We start from the raw sequence: 13878 nt of genomic DNA, 5'->3' as shown, positions 1-13878 counted from the left end.
CCAGTGAAAAAATCGCGGCGGGGCAAAAAAAGGAGCCCAAAATCCCGCAACCTGCACGCGGTGTGAAAAAGCCGCAGCGGGTCGCGGAAAGGAGTCCAATTGGCCGAGAAACCCGCAGCCCTGGCAACTTTGCACAGAACGGCTCTGATTAAGCCCGTCGCAAGCAGAGCCTCAACAAACCGATGCACTCGACTGCTTCATTCTACGCAGACCACAGTGCTACCTAGCAGCTCCATGTAGCAGTGCAAGCTACTAAAGGTAAATAAATACATAAAAACCTCATACAAGTGTGGGGGGTCCATTAAGTTTATGGACTGCCAATGTACTGCCACTGTGCATATTTTGTGGCTGTGAGTCATCACTGGTCCTTCATCTCCCTGCACTGGAAATCATTCAGCAGATGGCTTAAGGATCACTGGGGTCTTAGCACCATAGGTGCCAACATTTGATTGGGGGTGCTGTACTTCCCCACACGGAAGAAGGCAGTGTTTCCTGCTGCTCAAGAGAGGTTGAAGCCCTGCATATAATTAAAGTAAGGACTGGAGGTTTAATGACATGACGTCACAAGGCTGCAGCTGGGTTTTCCCAGCAGCTGCTATCTTGGCATGTCCAAAACAATCAGCTGCTGCATCCACATTGTCATTGTTTATTGTTATTTTATGTCTGTTTTATCGTTCTAAACTGAAAAAGGTATAGATCACTCACTCAGTCCCACTGGGTGGCAACAAAATCTAGATTTGTTTATTTATTATGATTAAATCCTGTTACCTTGCTGTAGTCTACATCTACAGAATAAAGCAGAAAGAAACTGCACCGACTTTCAAACCTTCACTGACATCTTTCCAAAACCCTGAACAACTTTAAAGTCTAATTTTTGGTGCTGATACTGAACCATAAAAGCTATGGTTAACAGATAGCAACAATCTACCGCTGGACAGAGATTATAAATGCACCATATATGTGCTACCAGCTACGGCGTGAGAAGCAGACGTGTTCCTTCCCATAAGAGTTTTATTTATTGGGGGGTGGGGGGGATGTAACTTATCAGAGGGTAGTAATTTGGGAACTGTACAAAAAAAAACGTTGCAATGTTCATCAGTGCTCACACAGCTCAGCTGAGATTCCCGGTCCTGACCCGCGTTCTGCTAAGCCTCCGAGAATTTGTCATTCGGTGCATTCTTTGGCGAAAGCTGCAAGAAGGACACGTGGTCCAGGCTTAAGAGCACCCTGTACACACATAATAATTTTTATACTCACGCTGGGCCGCTGAGAAAGCTGCATGTGCTACAGCGAACAAACCAAGTTAAACAATAATGTTTTATGCTGTTTAGTGATTTTCAATTTTATTTCATGATATGCACATATGGGAAGCTTTCAAATAAATAAAAAACTGCCAAATAATTAAAAAAAAAAAAATCCTTTATCCTCCACCTTTTAAGACACTGCCTATCCAACTGGAACAACTTTAGACATTTTACAGATGCACCACGCATAGGCTGTCATAAGAGTTTGCTATTATTTTTATGTAGAAATATCTTTATTGTCATCATAAGCAAAAATAAAGGTATGTAGCACAGCACTGAAATCCACAATACAGCATTGCAAATAACAAAGCAAGCTCTGGAACACTGACAAAAACATTTTGAATATAACTTTCTCCTCCTTCACAGACCCCCTTGAACACCCTCCCCCCCTCAATTCCCCTTACAACCCCCAATCTCCTCCTAACAGAAAGAATATAAAACAATATAAATCTCACAAGCATGCTATTGTTTTCAATAGAGTTAGTTATTGTTTTGGACAAACCAATATTGCAGTAAGCTGTCCCAGATAATGGGCCAGATAGGCTAATGCGTCTCCTGTCATTTAACGTCCTTGATTGTACCACAGAAAGGTGGTATATTAAATTCATTATCCTTTAAACTTTTATCTTTTTTGCCCTGTGGATGTATGTGCAGAGGAGTAAATGAACATTTTTGTTAAGAAAAATTATTTCTTATAGTTCTTATTCTGTTTAGGACAGTATATTCTCTATTCCTATTCAATTTTCGTTTAAATGATTATTTTTACTTTTAGTTCTAATGAGCTAATGGTCAAATATTTTCATTCTGATTCTAATTCTCATTAATGAAAATATCCCTGCTTCGAGCCATTAGTTAGGGTTGTGTTTGCCACTTGCGGGAAGACAAGGTAGACTTGTTTTAAAATGATGCAAAGAGTTTGCTATTTGATTTGTGTTCTGATGTTGTGGGATAGCCAAGCACTGCCCTTGTTTATGGAAGGAAAGCCAAACCAAAACAACAGTGCTGTTTTGGACAGCACAGAGGTGTACATATACATCCAGAGATGCCAAAGGTGAACCATCCCAAGGAGTGAGATTGAAGGCCAAAGAGCAGCGGCGTACCAAGGGTGAGGCGGTGGGGGCGGTCCGCCCCAGGTGCACGCTGCTGGAGGTATGCAGAGAGCAGCTGCGCGCCTGTCGGCTCAGCTGGTTCCCTGCTCCCTCTGCCCTGGAACAGGTTACTTCCTGTTCCGGGGCAGAGGGAGCCAGTGGAGCTGAGAGCCACACGGCTGCTCCCAGCAGCTAAGAATGCACCCGGGGGGGGGGGGGTTGATGCGTCGGGGGGGGGGGGGGGGGTCTGCACCAGGAGGGGTGTCGTGCTGCACCAGGGTATGGGGGGTGCACATCGGCGATCCACCCTGGGTGGCAGCTGACCTAGGATTGTCACTGCCAAAGAGTGAGATTTTTCAGACAGTGCATCCAAGATAAAGATCTCGAATGATTCAAGTATAGTATTGCTTTGCAAATGAATCAAGGCATGTCCAACTGTTTGGTCACCCAGTCAAAGAAATCTATCAGTGAAGCCATGCTGCCTCAGGTCCTGCACTCCATTCAATTTGAGAAACCTCATAATCCTCCACTTCAGAAGCGTTTCCATTAGTTTTCCCACTACCGAGGTCATACTGACCGGTCTGGAATTTTCAACCTCCTCACTTCCGCTCTTGTGCAGAGGGACCACATCTGCCCTTCTCCGGGACCACGCCAGCTGCTAAGGAAGCACTGAAGAGGTCAGACAGCGGAGCTGCTAGAACTTTTCCGAGTTCCTTGAGCACCCTTGGGCCCCATCGCTTTGTCTACTTTTAGTTCAGTTAGCTCCTCATGAGCACAGTCTTGTATGAATCAGTCCTGGTCTACCATCCATTCATCCCCATTTGTATTTGTTTTTTGCTGTCATTCCCCTGGCCTTTCATCCGTGAACAGAGAACAGAAATAATTGTTAAGCAGTTTAGCTTTATCAGCTTCAACATATTTCTCCCCCTCAGCTTTGAGCTTCACAACGCTATTTTGGCATTTCCTCCTGACACATATCTGAGCACATGTACTTGCAGTAAAGAGAAAAGGGACAGGGCAAGGGGTAGCAGTAGGCAAGAAGGTATGCTCAGATTTCTTCCTACTGGTTGGACCTCTTGGTTTACTTTTCTCCCTCTCATGAGAGCAGTGATCAAGATCAGTGCATTGGTATTGATGCTCTGATGAGTGAAAAATGTGACACACTCCTGATGAGACTTGACATCTCTGATAAATCTGTGAGAGAGGTGTTCAGATCCAGCAGCAAAGTGAAGGATTTTGTTTTCTGGAGGAAAGATGGGCTAGCTACCTAAGGTGTACAAAAGACCAAGGCATGCCTGTTTCTTGAAGTAACCTTGGATGTGTTGGAGATCAGATGTGTATAGGCGGAGCATGGGCACAGTTGGGACACAGGAAACTTTGGCCTCACAGCTCTCTATATCCTACACCCCAATTGACCAACAGCCTGTGTCACCTTGGGATATTGCACTGTATCCTCTTTTCTTACTGACAGGCAGATCTGCAGTGGACAGATGGGGACTGTGTCCATCAGCTTCACTCTAGGCTTCTACCTCTGGCAATCCCCACTATACACCTCTGAAGGTAAGGGCTCAGGCAGTAAATAGCCACACACTACTTTTAATTTTAGCGCATGGACATTTACTGACCCATTAAAATAAGCCCTTTTCCCCAGCCGCAGTAAACAAAGGCCCAGCGCACACCAATTTCATGCGTCCAAACTACCGCAGGCCACTTTGCAGCTTAGTAAAAGGGTCACTTAGATTGTGAGCCCACTAGGGACAGAGAAAGTATCTGCATATAATAAATGCAAACCACTTTGGTAGTACCCACAGAAGTATATCAAATCCATGACCCTTTACCCTTTAAGTAACCTCACTTTCTCTGTTATCTACATCCAATTTACTCCTCACAGGATGGGGCAATTCTATATCAGTGCAACCCACTTTAGGTACCCCAATGCAGCACAGGGAGTGCCTATTCTACAATGGCATCTGAGTGGAGCAATTCCATTCTGGAATACTAGTGTAAACCCAATTTGTTAGATGCAGGGCTTTTTTGAGGGGGTACTGAGTACCAGCACCTTTTCCATTATCTGCTAAAATTGACCCATGGACCCCAAGTTTTAATGAAAGAGCTCAGGCTCTACACACCAATTCTGCTTTGTCATAGATTCTGTGACTGGTTGCAGGGGGCCTGGCTATTGTGGGGTGGGGTTAACAACAGCTTTAATGTCATGCATGAAAGTACCTATTCAAAACAATGAACAAAAACAATGTTTCTCTTTATATGACCTACCAGATACAATCAGTATAGTGAGCATTTCTGACTTTTTAATTTATTTGGTAGTACATTCAGTACATACAGGTGGTCTCTCTCCTGAATGACATATTAGTTGTGTGCAAAACATAAAAAGGGTTTCTTTTCTGAACACCTTACTAAGCACATCAGCTACATAGGCTCTGTCTCTTATCAACTTTTAGTACATTAGATACATGATTATGGTAACCTTTTTTCTACACTCAGTACAGGCCATATGGTCTCTCTCTCTCTCTCTCTCTCTCTCTCTCTCTCTTTCTCTCTCTCTCTCCAAAGTATACTTTTCCTTAAGATTACTTTTACATGTTCTCTGTCTCTCAGAATACTAATGATGTCTCTCTTTATTCGTTATCAACACCCACCAGAGCCAGACTTGTCATTGGTGCCCACTTGTCGCTACCAGCCTGGGGATTGGGTCTACCTGAGAAACCACTGACCCCACTTAAGGACTGGGCCTCGGTTCAAGGGTCCACTGAAAGTCTGCAAGTCCACACCTTTTGCTGTCCAGATTCAGAACTCTGATACTTGGTACCGCATTTCCACAGTGAAACCTGCACCCGACGGCACCCGACTCCTCTTAAGTTTTGGACATTTACACAAAATTCACTGTTTACAATACTGTTGCAGAATGTTATTTGTTCTTTGTGGAATTAATGGACACATTCAAATTATCATTGTACTTTTCTCGCTTCAGGGTTTAATATCCTATGAATAAGCTGCAATTTTATTTTCTATTAACTGAGTTCCTTTTTCTATGCCCTTGTCCTGTGCTTACTACCCCTTTCTGTCTTCCCTCTTTGCCAAGCCCCCTATGACTCCCCTGGATATCTGGACTCTTACTGCTATTGCACTTTTCTTTGGGGTTACTTTTGTTTTGATTATCATATTACTTCTATTGGAGAAAATTCAAATAATATTATACCCAGTTATGTATTCTCACCTTTGTAACATATAGAGGGGCATTTTCGAAAAGGATGTCCACATTTCAATTTGGACGTCCTCGCAAAATGTCCCGATCCAGGGGCGGGGAAACCCGTATTTTCAAAACAAGATGGACGCCCATCTTTTGTTTAGATAATATGGTCAGGGATGTCCAAATCCTGAAATTTGGTCGTCCTTAGAGATGGTCGTCCCTAGACATGGACGTTTCTGATTTTCAGCGATTTTCGAAACCAAGGACGTCCATCTCAGAAACTACCAAATGCAAGCCATTTGGTCATGGGAAGAGATAGCATTTATAGTGCACTGGTCCCCCTGACATGCCAGGATACCAACCGGGCAACCTAGGGGGCACTGCAGTGGACTTCATAAATTGCTCCCAGTTACATAGCTCCCTTACCTTGTGTGATGAGCCCCCCAAACCCCCCCCCCCCAAACCCCCACTACCTACAACTGTACACCACTACCATAGCCCTTACGGGTGAAGGGGGCACCTAGATGTGGGTAAAGTGGGTTTCTGGTGGGTTTTGGAGGGCTTGCTGTTTCCTCCACAAACGTAACAGGTAGGGGGGATGGGCCTGGGTCCGCCTGCCTGAAGTGCACTGCACCCACTAAAACTGCTACAGAGACCTGCATACTGCTGTCATGGACCTGAGTATGACATCTGAGGCTGGCATAGAGGCTAGCAATCAATATTTTGAAAGATATTTTTTGAGGGTGGGAGGGGGTTAGTGACCACTGGGGGAGTAAGGGGAGGTCATCCCCGATTCTCTCCGGTGGTCATCTTGTCATTTTGGGCACCTTTTTGTGCCTTGGTCGTAAGAAAAACACGACCAGGTAAAGTTGTCCAAATGTTCATCAGGAACTTCCTCGTTTCTTTCGATTATGGGTCGAGGACGTCTAAGTGTTAGGCACATCCAAGTCCCGCCTTCGCTACGCCTCCGACACACCCCCTTGAACTTTGGCTGCCCCTGCGATGGAAAGCAGTTGGGTATGTCCAAAATCGGCTTTCGATTATGCCGATTTGGGCAACCCTGTGAGAAGGACGCCCATCTTCCGATTTGTGTCGAAAGATGGGCGCCCTTCTCTTTTGAAAATAAGCCTGATAGTCAGCCGCCTAAATCCAGCCTTCAGAGCACAACCATGCTGTTACCTTCTAGAAGCTTATATTCCCAGTGAGTATTTGAATGTTTGTAATTTAATGTACTGTTTAAGTACAGACCAGAACTGAGTGGAAGAACTAAAAATGGTCATGGTCACCCTTTTCCTAGTTCATTGTTTTGTTTCTAGATCTTTCTTCCTCTTCCTGTGATGTCATGGTCAGATGACTTTGAGTCTTTGCTCTCTGTTCCTGGCAGGGACCAAGGAACCAATTAGAACAAGTTACAATTTGCAGTCCATGTGATTCCTTCTCTTCCCCCCCCCCCCCCCCCCACACACACATTAAACTTTGGGGGTTAGGAATAACAGTTGCCTTCACTGCATGCCACACTGTAGCCATGATTATTTCACTATGCCACTGTGCCAATTTGTTGGCAGGAGATAAGAGGGAAGATGAAAGACTGTTAACTTCTGCTGGAGTGCATGAACTGGTCTCATCGCTGCAGTCATAATGATTTCACTGTGCCATCACCAAAGCTAATCTGCCACAGGGAGATGGGAACGGAGAGCAAGGCTGTGTCTGCGAGCTGGAAAGCTGCTGATATGGTCTGACAGTAAGTACTCACAGGGCCCCTTGTAGTAGTGGGGTCCCAGGGCCAACTGCCTTGTTTGCCCCCCCCCCCCCCCCCCCCCAATGCTGGTCCTGCACTCACTCGTTCATTGGTGGCATGGCTGGGCTCAGGGAACACTTGCTAGCTCGAGGGGCTTCTGATCCTAGTGCATGAATTGTCACCCCCCTTATTTGTCCACTCTTACAAAATCTTATACACCTGCATGAATATGACGTTCTTTGAATGATCACCGATTGGTGTTCCTAGCCCCAAGTTTGTCAACATGAGCAAACTAGACATCGTGCTTTCTTTTTCCTGGAATAGTGCTCCATTGTTTCTTTGGCAAAAGTTGTTCTTTCTAGATTCAAATCTGTTCTTAAAACTTGGTTGTTTTTACAGGCTTATGGAGTTTCTGCCGATGAGACCTGATACTGGTGTCTGCGTCTTATTTGTTTTGTTTTTAATAATCTGTTATTGATTAGGTTTTTATGAATTGTCTTGAGTGTTTAATTTTTTCATTTGTTTTTAAGAACTTGTTTGACTGTCTATCCTAAATGACTGTTTTCCTCTTTCCTATTTAACAAATGGAGTTTTTTCTTGCTTTTATTATTTGTACTTTTATATTGTAAACTGCCTTGGTCCGCCTGTTGGTTTTGTGCAGTATAGCACAAAAGATCCATCCATCCAGATCCATTGCTCATTCCCACCGGATGGGCAGCATGTACCCTGATCAGCACTTCCTGTGGGGGCAGGACCCAGCAGAGAAGAATAGAGCACATAAGTTCTGGGGCTCACAGCATACTGAAAAGTTGAAGCAGTCAAAATAAAACAGCACTCATTCTTAAAGGAGTACTGAGAGGATCTGTGGAATCCAACTTTTACCTTTTTCTTGTTATCAATAGAAATCAAACAAAATAAAACATGGAAAAGAAAATAAGATGATACCTTTTTTATTGGACATAACTTAATACATTTCTTGATTAGCTTTCGAAGGTTGCCCTTCTTCGTCAGATCGGAAATAAGCAAATGTGCTACCTGACAGTGTATATAAGTGAAAACATTCAAGCATTACTATGACAGCCTGGCAGGGTGGGAGGATGGGGGTGGGTAGGAGGTATGCATGGGGACATCAAAGCATATCATTGATATTCTAACAGGATGGGTGTGGATAGGTGAGGGGTGGGGTGTTCAGTACCAACCTCTGTCAAATGTCTGTACTATTTCTATTAGAAATTAAATAGCTTCTGAGCTTGCAGACAAATATATAAGAACGCAACCTATAAAGTGCTATAGACATTCTATCTGATTACAAACTCAATACTGGCAGCAGAGATAATTTTATTGAGAAACACAAAAATTAAAAACATTGAATATACAACCTCAATAGGCCACCCTTTTACAGATCCAAATTCCCCAAACTGGAGTAACTGCCCAATCCACTCTAGTATTGCAGAAAATGTGTGGGATAAACATAAAGGAATCCTGTTCAGAAGGAATGGATCCTCAGAAGGTTAGCAGAGATTGGGTGGTAGTGCCGGTGGTTGGGAGGTGGGGCTAGTGCTGGGTAGACTTCTACTGTCTGTGCCCTGAAAATGATAGATAAAAATCAAGGTCGGGTATACATATAAAATAGCACATATGAGTTTATCTTGGGCAGACTGGATGAACCATACAGGTCTTTTTCTGCCTTCATCTACTATGTTACTATGAATAAACCATAAACCATTTACTGGCCTGCAGAAGGCACCAAAGAGCAGCAGTCATCCTGCCTCCCTCCCAGGCCTGAGCACATCACCTCCATGGAATGCCTGGGATATCTAACACTGTGCTGTTATGGCTTTTGCCAAAACCAACCTAGAAAATAGGTTCTTATGAGTTATTGTGCTTTATTTATCCACATTTTGACTTCTTTCAAACCATCACTGAACTGAGTGGCCATCAAATTAAATAAACAGCTTTGAAAAATAAAGGATGACGCTTTGTTTACATTTTGCAGTTTGTGGAGTGTTGGGGATTAGTTTTAAATTCTTGCCATTTTCTCAGTATTCGTAAACTGTCTGGGCCCAATTTTCAGCAGTGGCAGCGACTGATGGATAAAGCGCTGGTGGCAATGTTTTACTGTATTTGTATATTCAACAGTACTGTTTAAATGAGCTGCTGAATACATGTTTCTGTGGTGACTGATGTTGCAATTTATATCTTGCTATTTGGCTGACCTAACTTAAACAGAGAACTTATCTGAAGAATGCCAGGCTCCACAGAGAGAGGCATAATCAGTAGAAAGAAGGAGGTGTTGATGCCCTTGTACAAGTCGTTCGTGAGGCCCTACTTGGAGTAGTGTTAAGTTTTGGATGCCATATCTCTTCAAGGACATAAAAAGACTTGAGGCAGTCCAGTGGACAAAAATGGTAAAGGGTTTGTGCCATAAGACATATGAGAAGAGACTGGATGACCTCAATATATATATGCTAGAGCAGGGGTTCTCAACCTAGTCCTTGGGACACATACAAAATTGATCTCATGCATATTCATTGTGGATATCTTGAAAACCTGATTGGTTAGGTGTGTCCCAAGGATGGGATTGAGAACCCCTATGAGAGAGAGAGAGAGAGAGAGAGAGAGAGAGAGAGAGAGAGATATGATGTCGCCCTTTAAATACTTGAAAGGTATTAGTATACAAACAAACCTCTTCCAGAGACGTGGAGGTGGTAGAACTAGAGGACGTGAATGGAGGTTGCAGGATGGTAGACATAGGGGTAGTGTCAGGAAATACTTTTTCACAGAGAGGTGGTTGAGTCAATAACAGTGATAGGATTTTTAAAAATACATGGGATAAGCACCAGGGTTGCCTAAATAGAAGGACGGAAGCAAAACAGGGCCGTTGAGGTATTATGTTGGGAACCATGGCCAGTGCTGGACAGACTTTTATGGTCTGTGTAATGCAAATGGCAAAAGTCAGGTGTGGATTAGGGAACTAAGACCAGTGCTGGTTGGATTTCTACGCTCTGTGTCTCGCAAATTGCTAAAAAGAGATGAACATCAAGTGTGTGCATTGTATATCACTTTATTATGATATGCTATGAGTGAGGGTGTTGTGCATCTCAAGGGGGAGGGGAAACATATTAATGTTAAACTATCAAGTTAAATATTATTTTGCAATACTTTTGGTTATAAAATATTGTACTTAATCACACAATAGGATATATAGAGAATGCTTTTCAAAACAAACAATCATCAAGATCTCTATAGTAGCCAAATAAATCTGACTGCAAGTTAAAAATGGTGCTCTGTGTTGGCATCTTTGAAAGACAGAACGCCATTTTCAACTTGCTGTCAGAGTGAAGCGGTAATCAGCCCGGTGCCAAATCGCACTCAGCCCAGATATTTAGACCCCTGAAGAAGCTGGCTCTGCCGCTGGGCACAAGCAGGCACTAAGTTAAGTACTAAGTGCTATTGTTCTGGCTAGGTTTGCAAGTGCTCAATAGATTTATAAAAAGGTAAGAATGATTTAAAAAGTATCTGTATATTAATGTTAATGCACATGTGTGACGGGATTTGATTCACTGTAAAAAATAGGAGTTTTTTTTTTCATGGATCTATGATCAAGCCTTTATAAATATGTAATACATGTAAGCTGTATGGGTCTCTGAGATCCATTTGTTCTCCTTGTTTAGTATTAAAATTTAGATTTATTTGACTACCATAGAGATCTTGAAGATCATAAACCAGCTTATAATCGAACGAGAATAACGCCCAAGTTCCGACCTAAATCGGGAGATGGGCGTTCTTCTCACAAAAACAAATAAAGCGGTATAATCGAAAGCCGAACTTTGGACGCTTTCAACTGCACTCAGTCGCGGATGCGGACAAAGTGGACGGGGGCGTATCGAAGGCGTGTCGAAGGCGGAACTGGGGCGTGGTTATCGGGCGAACAGAGATGGGCGCCCTTCGCCGATACTGGAACAGTTTTGAGCTAGAATTTAGGACACTTTTCCTGGACCCTGTTTTTTGACGAATAAGGCCCCCAAAAGTGCCCTAAATGACCAGATGACCCCCAGAGGGAGTCGGGGATGACCTCCCCTGACTCCCCCAGTGGTCACTAACCCCCTCCCACCACAACAAATGATGTTTCACAACTTTTTACTTTCACCCTCAAATGTCATACCCTCCTCCCAAGCAGCAGTATGCAGGTCCCTGGAGCAGTTGTTAGGGGGTGCAGTGGACGTCAGGCAGGTGGACCCAGGCCCATCCCCCCCCTACCTGTTACAATTGTGCTGCTTAATGCTACTAGTCGTCCAACCCCCCCAAACCCACTGTACCCACATGTAGGTGTCCCCCTTCACCCCTTAGGGCTATAGTAATGGTGTAGACTTGTGGGCAGTGGGTTTTGAGGGGGATTTGGGGGGCTCAACACCCAAGGGAAGGGTGCTATGCACCTGGGAGCTCTTTTACCTTTTATTTGGTTTTTGTAAAAGTGCCCCCTAGGGTGCCCGGTTGGTGTCCTGGCATGTGAGGGGGACCAGTGCACTATGAATCCTGGCCCCTCCCACGAACAAATGCCTTGGATTTATTCGTTTTTGAGCTGGGCGATTTCATATTCCATTATCGCTGAAAAGCAAAAACGCCCAGCTCACACCTTGACGAATAAAACATGGGCGTCTTTTTCTTTTAAAAAATACGATCCGCCCCGCCCCTTCACGGACCCGTTCTCGGAGATAAACGCCCATGGAGATAGGCGTTTCCGTTCGATTATGCCCCTCAAAATATTGTTCCAAGACTGCATCATATTTAACTACCTATATATATGGCTTCATGATGGCAACCTGCCAACCAGTGTTGATGCATGAATGACTATAGCCTGCAGCTTCACTTTTGTTGGCCAGACTGGATGGACTGTGCAGATCTTTATCTGCTGTCATTTACTGTGTTTAGTAGGTGAACTTTGCCACTGAACAGATAAATGCTGGCACCTCCCACAGATGGGCCTCCCCTATTCCCTTTTCCCCATATATGTATATCTTTAACGCATACAGGACTAGATTCTATTTATGGCACCAGAAAAATCCGCATGGAAATAAAATACATCTAGGCGCATTCTATACTGTACTGGACGGAATGAGCCTAAATTTCTGCACTGTTTGTAGAATATGCCAAGCGCCAGTCCACGCGACTAAATTTAGTTGCGGTCAATTATGCCAAATAAAACCTGGTGTAAATCCTGATGCCTATTCTATAGCAATGTGCATAGATTTTAGAGACACCCACAACCCGCCCATGATCATGCCCACATTTCAACTATCAGGCTTATTTTTGAAAGTGATCGCCGGCCATCTTCCGACATAAATCGGGAGATGGCCGGCGATCTCTCAAAAGCGGCCAAATCGGTATAATCGAAATCCCCTTTTTTGACACCATCGCTGCTTTCCCGTCGTTAAGCCGGCAAAAGTTCAAGGGAGCGTGTCAGTGGCGTAGCGAAGGCGGGACATGGGCGGGCATGGGCATGGCTACCAGATGGCCGGCTTTTGTGGATAATGGAAAAAAAAAGCGGCGTTCATCAGTATTTTGCCGGGTTTACTTGGGCCTTTTATTTTCATGACCAAGTCTCAAAAAGGTGCCCCAACTGACCAGATGACCACCGGAAGGAATCGAGGATGACCTCCCTGTACTCCCCCAGTGGTCACCAACCCCCTCCCACACTAAAAAACACAATTATAAACATATTTTGCCAGCCTCTATGCCAGCCTCAAATGCCATACCCACCTCCATGACAGCAGAATGTGTTCTATTCTCTGACAGCCTTTCCCTGGTTGTGATGTGGCTTTTGGGTGAGTGTGACACCTTTTCTGTTAGGTGCACTACAAAGTCACATCAGCAATGTATTGTGGTGGGTGTAGAGTAGTGGGCTGTACTCCCATGGTGCTTTTCCCCCTGCTAACTGGGTCAGAGTGTGTCCTGTTTTGTTTCCGGTAGTCCATGAGGTAGTGGCCATTTTTGTAAGCCAGTTTTAGATCCCTTTCATGTGTTACCCACGTTAGAGAACTTAGTTATTACCTTGAATGTTGCTGAAAGAGGGCATTGTATACCATTCTGTCAGCTCTGACCTACTGCTAATCTCAGTACCAGGGAGACTCTTTGCCAGTGGGGCACAACCTCTGATCTGCAGTTAACTGTAAGTAAACGTGCTTATTCAAATAAAGGACTTTTTCAAAGAGATTAGTCTTCAGGTGTCAACTGGTGTGCCAAGGTTATACAGCAGCAACAAGTCCTAGAGGCCTGCATGTATGCAGTTCCCTGGAGCACTTTTAGTGGGTACCGCAGTGCACTTCAGGCAGGCGGACCCAGGCCCATCCCTCCCTACCTGTAACACTTGTGCTGGTAAATGGGAGCCCTCCAAAACCCACTGTACCTACATGTAGTTGCCCCCTTCACCCATAAGAGCTACGGTAGTGTTGTACATTTGTGGGTAGTGGGTTTTGGGGGTGGGGTGGGGGGCTCAGCACCCGTGGTAAGGGAGCTATGCATGTAGGAGCTTTTTCTGAA

Source organism: Microcaecilia unicolor, chromosome 8 (genome assembly GCF_901765095.1).
Source record: "Microcaecilia unicolor chromosome 8, aMicUni1.1, whole genome shotgun sequence".
In the NCBI taxonomy this organism is placed as follows: domain Eukaryota; kingdom Metazoa; phylum Chordata; class Amphibia; order Gymnophiona; family Siphonopidae; genus Microcaecilia; species Microcaecilia unicolor.
This window is presented reverse-complemented; position numbering follows the sequence as displayed.